This window comes from Hevea brasiliensis, chromosome 5 (genome assembly GCF_030052815.1).
Source record: "Hevea brasiliensis isolate MT/VB/25A 57/8 chromosome 5, ASM3005281v1, whole genome shotgun sequence".
Lineage (NCBI taxonomy): Eukaryota > Viridiplantae > Streptophyta > Magnoliopsida > Malpighiales > Euphorbiaceae > Hevea > Hevea brasiliensis.
The window spans coordinates 22,009,102-22,020,767 of record NC_079497.1 but is presented as its reverse complement, the minus strand read 5'-3'; positions in this window follow the sequence as shown (position 1 = coordinate 22,020,767).

Here is an 11,666-nt window from a genome sequence, read left to right as displayed (position 1 = left end):
TTCATAAATATTCATGTAATCTTTTCATAATTCAACTTGATTTTTAACTAAAGAAGGAAAAATTATCTAATTTATGCACTAACCTTGAATTGATAAATTTTCTCCACTTGCTAGACCTTCACCTCTCCTCTACTTTTTTCTCCCAAAGTGTTAAGCAAGGTTTTAGGTTAAAATTTAGTGTTGGGACTTATAAGAAATATGGTGGAAATCTAGAGTTTCATGAGTTGGTAAGTTCAACAATAGAGGATGCCAAGGGGTAAGGGATTTGGCCATGAAGAAATGGAGAAGAAGATGACCCAAAAATTTTAATTTATTTGATTTCTTTTTAGCTTTTTATATGATCTTGTCTAATTATAATTGGTGGACAATTATTTAATTAAATCATGCTTGATGTCATGCTTATGCAATAATTAAGTTTAATTTCATTTGTTTTCTTTTTTTTTCTTTCTTATTTTACTTTTTTTTAAATTAAATTTTTAGGAATATTTATTCATATTTTATATTATATAATTCACTTACTTAAATGGATAAGTTGGTTAAAAATCGTCTCTAAAGGCGAAATGACCAAAATGCCCTCCGTTTAGCTTTTTGAGCTAAATTTATCTGTACTGATTGATAAAATTCTCTTAGCATTTTCTTGGCATTCTATTACCATCGAAACCTCAATAACCCTTCTCTGGAGTCACAAAAATTATTTCATAGGATTCCCCACGAGTCTAGTGTCGCCAACTATCTTTTGCAATTGCTTCCCGTTAGGTCACCCATCGCTACAGCTTTGGCTAGTTTAACCTTAATGTATTTTATTTCTAAAATTTTTTCTTAATTTTTGTTTAATTAGTTAAGTTGTTTATGACTCCTCACTTTAGTTTAAATATGGTTCCAGACATTCTGATGGTCTGGACAGCCATTGGTCACCGAAACAGTAGAACGTACGGATTATCTAAGTAAGGATGTCACAAAAACGGCATAACCAAAAACTCATAATGTCTATACCAAGTTCTGAATGCAGTTTTAGGCACATCAGACTCCTTTACCCTTAGTTGATGATATCCCAATCTAAGGTCTATCTTGGAGAAAACAACTGCTCCCTTCAGCTGATGAAACAAGTCATCAATCCTGGGTAAAGGATATCTATTCTTCACAGTCACCTTATTCAACTATCCATAATCCACACACAGTCTAAGTGTCCTATCCTTCTTCTTTACAAATAATATCGGTGCTCCCTAGGGTGACACACTAGGGCATATAAACCTAGTAACTCCTGTAACTGGATTTTTAACTCCTTTAATTCTGTGGGTGCCATCCTATAAGGAGCAATGGACACTGGTGTTGTACCAGGCATAACCTCTATAGCAAATTCTACTTCCCTCTCTAGTGGCAAACCAGGCAACTCCCTAAGGAAAACATCTGGAAAATCACATACAATGGGTATGTCATGAAGGTCAGGCTTAGCCTTCCTAGTATCAACTACATGTGCTAAGTAAGCTTCACAACCTTTTCTTATCAACCTCCTTATAGTAATGGCTGATACGACATTAGACACACATTCTGTCCTTTCACCAATAATAGTGATCTCTTCATTATCAGGAGTTCTCAATGTAATTCTCTTTAAAAGGTAATCCATCATAGCTTGATGATGTGACAGCTAGTCTATCCCCAAAATCACATCAAAATCATGAAAAGGCAACTCAATAAAAGTCTGCCAAAAACTCATACTCCTGAATCCTCAAGGGACAACCCCTATAGACCTTATTTACCATCACACTATGGCCAAAGGGTTAGTAACTAGGATATTCTACTCAATGGTTTCAACCCTTAAACCCCCCTCTACTGGGATGGCAGTGCACATATAAGAATGAGTTGAACCTGGGTCTATCAATGCATGCATCATAGAGTCAAAGAGAGAAAATGTAACATCTATGACATCAGGTGCATCCTGCTCCTCTCTGGCTCGAATAGCTTATGCATGTGCTGGCACTCGAGTATCTGGTCTCTCCACTGTCTCATATATAGGCCTCACAGTGCCCCTGGCTGCTTTAGATCTCCCGGGCTTCCTACTCCTCTATACAGTAGGAGTCGACCTCTCTATCTATGCTAGGGGGATAATCCTCCTAGGACAGTCCCTCTGGAAGTGGTTAGTGGCCCCATGTTTGTAACAAGCTCTAGTCAATCCCCAGCAATCTCCTCTATGCCTTCTCCCATAGTGTGTGCATGCTGCTAGGGCGGGACCTCTCACTGCTAGTCCTAGTGTGCTAGCTACTAATGCTGTCGGCTAACCTCTCTTAAATGTGGATCTGGACCCCTATCCTGGCCTCTGAGTCAATGCCTAACTAAACTGCCCTTGGACCTCTTACTGGCTGTGAATGTGGAGCTAGCCTGGCTAAAGCCTCTTTTCTGCTGTTCACACTTCCTACTCTGCTCACTAGATCGAACTCTCTCCCCATTCATAGTAGCTGCCACAAGTTGAGTGAAATCTGTATGCTACAATGCCATGATATGAAGTTTGATACTATCATTGAGGCCTTCCTCGAACCTTCTGCATCTCTCTACCTCTATGGGAACAATCTCCCTGGTGTACTTACGAATGAATTCCCGCTCATATTCAGCCACTGTCAGCTGCCTCTGCCTCAAAGTAATAAAATCTCTCCTTCTGTCCTCCAAGTAAATATGGCTGATGCACTTCTTTTTGAACTCTGTCAGAAAGAAATCCCAAGTCATCATAGCTGGCTATACTAACTGGTCACTATATTCCACCACTGGTAAGCATCCTCCTGCAGTAGTGAGACTGCACACTCCAAGCTCTGGTCAGGTGTGCAATACAGCTGCTAGAGAACTCTCTCAATCCTCTCCAGCCAACACTCTGCACTAGTTGGGTCATTTTTCCCTTTTCCTCTAAAATCCATAGCCCCATACTTTTGGAGCTTCTCCAAAGGTAATTTTTTACGGATTATGACTAAGCTCCCATCACTTGCCTGAGTAAATTAGCCATCTTCTGGAAAAACTACTGTTGAGGTCTTACAGACTGTTCAGTAGCTGCCGATGCTGTAGAATCTCTCACGCCTCTAGCACTACTGCTCTCCAGAGCGTGACTCTCTACTTCCTCTTCAATAGCCCTAGTAGATGCAATGCATGTTCATACACAAATGTTATAACTTGCTATTTAGGTCTAGGAATGCTTAAACCTTACTCTGATACTACTAAATGTAACACCCCCTTTACCCCATCTACAGTGAAATCGAGTAAGGAGATGTCACATTTGGTGAATAGAGCACCTATCTCTGTTTATTAATTATTATCCTTCATTTACTTGAAAATGTAATTACAAAAACATATATGTTTATGTTAAATAGAGAAACTACAAGAGTTTCTCCTAAATTTTAACTATTTACCTTTTAAAATGGTATTCACAACCTATTCAATTCTCAATTTTCATATTATTTCTATCCTATAAAAATCACCAATTTTCAATGTAACATCAATTCTTCATCCAAGATTGCATATACACAAGAGGTATCTTTAATTTACAATTGTATTAACCAACTCATGTAGCTAAATTGAATTTATATACTTATAATTATAATCTCCAGAATAAAGTTACATAATATTGTTTACAACCTAAATGTACACACGCATGTGAGTAAAAATGAGCAACTAGGATGCTGATGATACATCTGCCCAAAAGTCTAAGGCGAGGTGACTCTAAACTTTTCTGCAGATCCAATCTACCTCTGTTTAGTCACTATCTACACTTTATCTACCATACCTGTGTGACTAAGCTAAATAGCTTAGTGGTGCACTCTCAATTTAAAACAAAATAATTTCCTAATGTACATTAATATATAATATGCTCATAATATTCATACAAGGGTATTTAAAAATTTAAAAGCAAGCATATAACATTGTGACATAAATATAAGCCAATAAATCTATACTTTTTAATCGTACCATTTTATGAAGTTAAATGCACTTATTTAACTCGACATCCTTTATGATCACAAATGGGAGCTTTATTTCTGTACCCATAGTAACCTATGACAAACGGTATATAGACTAGATAGTGGGACTCGTGACACTGACCACTCAGTGATTCTGGTTGATTTAACACAGGCTTTCATTCTCGGTACTGACCACTATGTAGCTCTGACTGGTAGCATGCCCACCTATCCAATCCTATACTCATTGTCTAGGCTTACTTGTCTCAACTTTCATAATCAACATTTATTCAACATTTCTTATTCACATAATTATCAAGATATGTGTGCTAACATCCTTATGCCATTTCCATATTTGTATAGTCTTTGCATTCAAGTATACTAAATACACATGCAATTTGCATTAAAGAGTAACATGGTAAAGTCTTGCAAATTTCTAAATGCATATACAGTGTTCCATCAGAAAGTGGATGAAGTAAATTCAAGAATTAGCTTATGCTTTCTTCACAAGATTTTTATTTATGTCTTAACTTTCATTTGGTTTTTGAATCACTTAATTCTGATTTATACATCACAAGTTATAACCAAATAAGAAAGATCTAGTCATATCTGCCTTTTCCTTCTAGAATATGAGGCAGCTTATAGATAGGATTTTAAACTCAATTTCAGTTAAGTTTCAGTCATAATTTGTCAAATCGGTCGGCATAAAAGTTGTTTCTCTATGTCTTAGCTTTCCAAAAAGGTAAGATTCACCTCATTTGAAATTTTAAACAGTGAGTTATGTCCAATTGAATAGGGTATGTTCAGATGCACTACTTTACTAATCGCAGGATAGGTACTGAATAGTTTTTGGAGTCCATAGTTGAACTAGTTGCAATCAGAATTTATCATTTTATTCTTTAGAAAAGTTATTCCTTTATGTCTTAGCTTTTCAAAAACTCAAGAATCACCTCATTTGGAGTTTACTAGGGTGAGTTATACCCATTTTAGTCTGGACTATTCAGGGTGCACTGCACCTAGGTTCTAGGTTTTGTGACTCAAATTCTAGCAATTATTCAAGGTATTTACACATAGAATTAGAGAAACTTGTCTCCATAAAAGTTTTAGCACTATATCTTAGATTTTATTTGTCACAAGTTTCAAGTCATTTGGAATTATAGAACTCAAGATATGGACTTAAAAGTCCAATTGGGTCAAATTCAGCCAGATTGCTTTACATGCCCATTCATAATGCATACTTCAACATAAACCAAGCAACATGATTCCAAATAGGCCCTATATCATTTATACACACTAAACATTTTTTTTTAACTATAAAATAAACATTTACATTCAATTTATCCAAAATCCCTAATTAGCATAGAAACCCTAAGTAATAACTTAAGGAGAAAATTAAGGTATTAAAAGTGCACATACCACAAATTAAGCTTTTAATCCTTGCTTGGCTCTTCAATATCATCTCTAATCAACTTTATGGGTTTTCCCTTGTTTCTTGCTAGCTTGGACTGAATTTTTCCCTCGAAAAAATTCAAGAAATTCTCATCACTTATCACTTTTATGTCATAAGTATCATATGATAACAAGAACTCATGCTTGCCAACTCAAGTTCAACTCAAGTTTTCTCTTACCTTGAGTTTTTCCCCAACTTGGTTACTTGGTAACCTTCCTAAATCCTTAAAATTTCTTACTTAAAAGTGGAGCTCTCACTAAATTGAAGCTTAATTAGGCCATCTTAAGTGATGTAGGTTGAGAATTTTGTGGGATCTCAAGCTTAGAAGAAAGTAAAAATGGTGGAAGGAAGAAGATGGGGTTCAGCCATGGAGAAGAAGAAGATGAAGATGATGGTTTTTGCCTCTAATAATGGATATTTATATTATTTAATTCGCTAATGGCAAACTTATAAATATTGGGAATGGCAAATTTGTAAATATTTTGAAATTCCTAATCATTAGGTTTGACCTTTAATTTAATTATGCTTAATTTTATAATCACTATTAATTAAATTAATCCAACTTCATTAACTTAATTAATCTCATTTTTTGTCAATATTTGACTTTTAAATCTAGTTGACCAATCTTGCTCTTATCGGATTTTTGTTTATATTTTCCATAATGCCCGATAGGTCCCTAACTCCACTTTTCACTTTGGTTTTAATTTGCTTATTTAAACCTATTTCTTTTCACTTCTTTGACTTATTAATTCACAATAATACTTCAATTAAGGCTTAATTAAGAATCTTAGAAGGTCCTACATGAATTAGAGTAGTAACCAGACCCATAGTCACTTCCCAGTAGTGTTACCCATCACCAGGACTTGTGCATATTTAACTGATTTATACTCCACTTCTTTTTTTTTCTTCAATATTACTTGATTTTTATTAATTTAAATTGTGACTCCTTACTTAAATTTAAGGATAATTCCAGACATCCCAGTGGTCCAGATAGACATTAGTCGCCAGAACAGTAGAATGTATGGAACTACCTAAAGTGTGGGCATTACACTCGTCACTCTCAAAATGATAGTTCTTAGAACTCCCACATTTCTTATTAAAAATCCCAACCTTCTTTAGAATAATCATACTCTATCTCGTCACTTCAAAAAGGCTGATTTGATAGGGCTTTTTCTTCTAGCTCCGTCTCTTACAAGCACAAAATGTCAGAAAGAGTCCACTATCCCGTCATTGAAGGTAAAATTTCTTTGAGGTTATTTACCATGCTCTCCTTTTGAAATATGTATATAGTTCGGTCATGTGCAAGCACACTTAAACTAGAATCCGATCTCTTTCTCCTTCTGCATTTTTATCAGTTATCTTCATGAAGCATTTTCTCTAGCATTTTATCCCAGTGAACTCTTAAGAGAATAAGGCTGAGATTAACAATGGTCAAAATATTTCTTATTCCACATTTTGTTGAAGTCTTTTTATGTAACGTCCTGAGAATTTTGAGCTCTGAATAGTACTATTTTCGGTCTGTGAATAGTATTATTCAAAGCCAACTCAAGGACTAAAAATGATATGAAATTTAATTAAGAATTAAAGTGACCATCGGGTTATGGACTTAATCGGTATTATTGAAAAAAATGGACTATATGTTAGTAGTATGCCCTAGAGCATATCATTTAGTATGTATCTTGTACATCTTTTATTAATAAAAGGCATTTTCACTTTTCCGTTTACATAATATATTTATTTATAATAGAAAAGGTCTATTGATATTTTATTAGAAATTATATTCTTAAGTTGTTAAGAATATAAGTGACAGTATTTCTAGTACAAAGTATCATAAATAGGTTCACAATCGAGGATACTTCACAATAAGGACATGATTTATCCAGAAAGATTGTAATCATGTTTGTTCCCAAGTTATTTATATGAGATGTAAATAAGATGGAATGGTGAGTCTCATGCCATATAACAAACATGATAGGCACTTATACATGATAAGCAGGCCAAACCAGTGACACTTATGACAAACACATGGAGTTTACTCTTGTCAATGCATTGTCATAAATCATATCAGTGCATATAATCTTTAGATCTGATATTGCACAGTTATCTTGTATGTAGGTGGTTTGAGTTTGATACTGCATTCATACTTGTACTGTGTATGGGTATATGGGCATGTGTTGGCTCTTACTAGTTATATATGGAGGTAGGTATTGATAAAGATGGAATCTGTTCCTTTAAGTAAATAGGGATAAAATCCTATGTTCATTTAATTGTTCTTGATGTTTCAAGTTCCTGGCCAAAATAGATAGATTTAATCAGAAAAGAGTTTCTCATGAGAAAAATCTTTTAATCAATAACTCGAATTAAAAGAGAACATAATATTCATAGCAAATGGGTTTTGACATAAACCATGACTCCAGCTTAAATTGGGATTTTGTAACAGAGAGATTCTAGTGTATGGTAATATATGATTATAGGTTCATTTAAGGTAAACCTTATTACTAATTTGGTGGCCATGGCATGCTATGCTAGGTGTTAACCATGGTCTATGAGGTGCATAAAATGATTTAGAGAAATCATTTATGGTAAGAAAGAGTTCTAATGATATTAAGAGTTGATATCATGTCTCATTGCAATTTAGTGATGAGCCTAGTAAGTCACACACATACACAAGTAATCACCAAATTAAATATGATTTAATTAATTAATTAAAGAGTTTAATTGATTAATTAAATAGGTTTGGTTTGCAATTAGATTGCAAAGTCCCTAGCATGGCTTGAAATGAAATCTAGGTTATTGGATGTATAGTATAAGTTAAATTTATATTTAAAGTGTTTAAATATGAATTTAATTATGAGAAATTAATTAATAAAGATTAATTAATTTATTTATATTTGATATAAATTGATTAAAAGAAGAGAAATAATTATTTTGAGTTGAGAACTCAAAATTAAGACACAAGGATATTTTAGTCATTTCACAAAGTAACATGTGACACCATGAAATGGTGACACATGGCACTACACATAAGCTTGCCATATGTCTTTTAATCATATAAGATGATTAAATTCAAGATTAAATATAGTTTTGACACTTGGCACAATGTGATTGGGTCAATTAAACCTAGAGCTAATCAGAAGGTGACATGTGGCAAGGGTTTTAAGTGGTGACCTAGCTATATAAGTGTAAGGATGAAAGAACTAAATTATAAGCTGCCACTTACTCCTTGGTGCCGCTAACTAAAGAACACTCTCCCTTCTCTTCTTCTTCATCTCTCATCAATTCAAAGAGATTAGCAAACAATCTCTTGAATTAAAAATACTAGAAATTATTTCTAGTGTCCTGTTTATATCTGTAATCTCTGAAAAGGCAAAACTTGATTTTCTAATTCATAGAAAAGGCTTTAGAAACTGTTCAAGGGCTGTCATTGGTGATCTTGGTGTGGACAAGCTAGAGAGACAACATCTGATGTCCTAGATGCATCCCAAAGGTGTCAAATACACTGCAGTGCATCAAGAGATTAGTGCACTTGTTCTTGATCTAATCTAGGGTTCTAATAATTAATCTGATTAATTCTAATATCTTAAATGGCAAATGTAAATCCAAAAATATATTAAAAGAGTTTTGATATACTGTTTATCATTGAAATCAAATAGATAAAAATGAATATTGCATGATGTATGTGACCCTAGGTGAAAAATTTTTGAATTCAATGATATAAACTTATGTTTTTCATGCTTCCGCTCCTTCACTATAACCCGATGAAGAGCATTTTGGTTATTTCATTTGAAGAGTTGACTTTTGACTGAAATATCAATTAAATTAAGTGAGATTAACATATTAGAATGAGATTTAATTAATTGAAAGAAGTATGAAAAATTAAAGGGGACATAGGAGGAATTATTGAATTGTAATAAATATAAATAAAATTATAATTATATTAATTTAGATATTTTGGAAATAAGACAAAAATTAATTACTTAAGCAAAATATCTCATTTAAATACATCACCACACATCATCTTCATCATCTTCTTTCTTCTTTCTTTTGTGTTGTCCACTCTCTCTCACCATTCCTCCATTGATGCTTCAATCCAAGCTCCAAAACCCATGATTTCTTCCATAAATTCCATAGAAAATCAAGAGAAATCCTTAAATTTAGCCCTAATTTGAAGAAAGCAAGCAAGGAGTACAAGGAATTTGGAAGATTTGGGAAGATAGAGTGTTGGCCAAATTGAGGTAAGTAGTAATTCAAGTTTAATTAGTTATGAATTTATGGAATTCAAGTTTAATTGTGGAGATTTCTAAGGAATTGATTGAAATTGTGTATGTTATTAAGGATGGGAGTTTCGGTCAAGATGAAGAAGTTAGGGTTTTTGAGTTTTGATGCAATTAACTTGAATTCTAGGCTTGAATAAAGTTGTAAACATGGTTTATGAACTTGAAATTGATTGAATTTGGAAGATGAAATTAGGGTTTTTATGGTATGAAGCTTATTTAATGCTATCATGGTTATATTATGATTATTGGATATGCATTTATTGAGAAACAATAATGAATTGGTGAAGAAATTAAAGGAATTGATGTTGTGCCTTAAGTGTTAAATCTGGACAGCTTGAGTCTAATGAGGTTAAATGCTCATAACTTGAGTTACATAACTCCAAATGATGTGAATCCAACAGGAAATGAAAGCTAAGATAATATGCTAAAACTTTCATAAAGAACTTGTTCTGAAAATGACCGAAAGATACTTAAATTAGGGCTAAAATCCAGCAATGCAAAACTGAAACCTGGAAAACTAACCAAATGAACAGTATGTACTAAATTGAGCATAACTCACTCTACAAAATGTCAAATTGAGAAATTCTTAAACCTATGTAGTCCTAAGACATAGGGGAATAATTCATATGAAGACCATGATGCTAAATTACGGATGTAACCTACCCAAATTTGCTTGACAAAGCGAGTTCAAAAATTCTGCCTAGATTCTGGAACTGACCTGAAACCTGAGAATTTGTCACCTAAACAGTTTTGGCAAAATGATCATAACTAAAGCTGCGCAAATGCAAATTAAATTATTTCAAAGCCAAAATAAACCTAAGACACATACCTATAATTTCTAAGTTTTGAGCCAGACCTAATTCTTAGGGCAAACTGGTTAAAATTTTAGAGTAAATCAGAATTTAAAAATTGAAATTCCTGTAACTCAGCAATTCTACTCTGTGACCACCATGTAGCAATCAAGGCATATCTTCCTTTGTACATCTCTAATTGAGGTGTTACAAAATGATTTGGAAACTTAATATAAAGGCCTAAAATTTTGCTTTAGAGACCTAGTACAAATTTTGGGAGTAAAATACTTAAATAGTAAGTGCAAGTTTAGGTAAAAATCTGGAAAATCTAAAAATCTTAGGATAAGACACCCCGGAATAGTACTTGGTATTTTGTCTATAACTAACGATCTAGACCTTCAAATTGAGTGATTCAAAATGATAATTAAAACTAAGACATAGAGGAACAACTTTAATGAGAACCAATTCGACAAATTATGACTAGAAACAGATTGAAATTGAGTTTTAAGGACATGTTCAAATTCTACCCTGTATCTAGAATAGTTAGAATGTATAGTTATCTTAGGAATTTCACTAGGAATTTAATTGGTTAGTTATTAGTGGAAGTTAGAATAAGTATTGAAACTTTTGAAATTGTATATTTTAGTGGAGAAGAGGACTTGAAAGTAAAGGAAGAATTAAGTCGAAGAAAGGAGACTAAAATAAGGTTTGTGCACAACTCAAATTTTCTCACATTTTAAATTTGCAAATGGCGAGGAAATATTTTCTACTAGCCAAATGAGAATTTCCTTTGTATTTGAGAATTGTTTATATTGTTTTGAGAATATTTTTAATGTTGAAAAGAATTTATAATTATGTTGAAAAGGCAGACATTTGGCTATTAATTTTATTATAGCAAAAGGGTGGCCGGATGCATATGATTTAGAAATGTTTATGAAATTGATGTGTTGCCAACCACATATAATGATTTGTGATTATTTGAAATGTTTGTTTATTTGAATGAAAGTTGTTTAAAATTGTTTTAAAACCCCAGTTAACATGATAGACTTTGATTGCTTCCCTTATTTTATGAGGTTGAAATTGAATATGTTCCTCCACCACTTGTGGGATTGAGATTGATTATATTACCTTCCCTCTCTGGCTTACCAGTTAAGGTTGAGATCAGATGGGTCACTCATATTTGCTAGCTAACTTTACTTCCCTCATTAGTAACAAC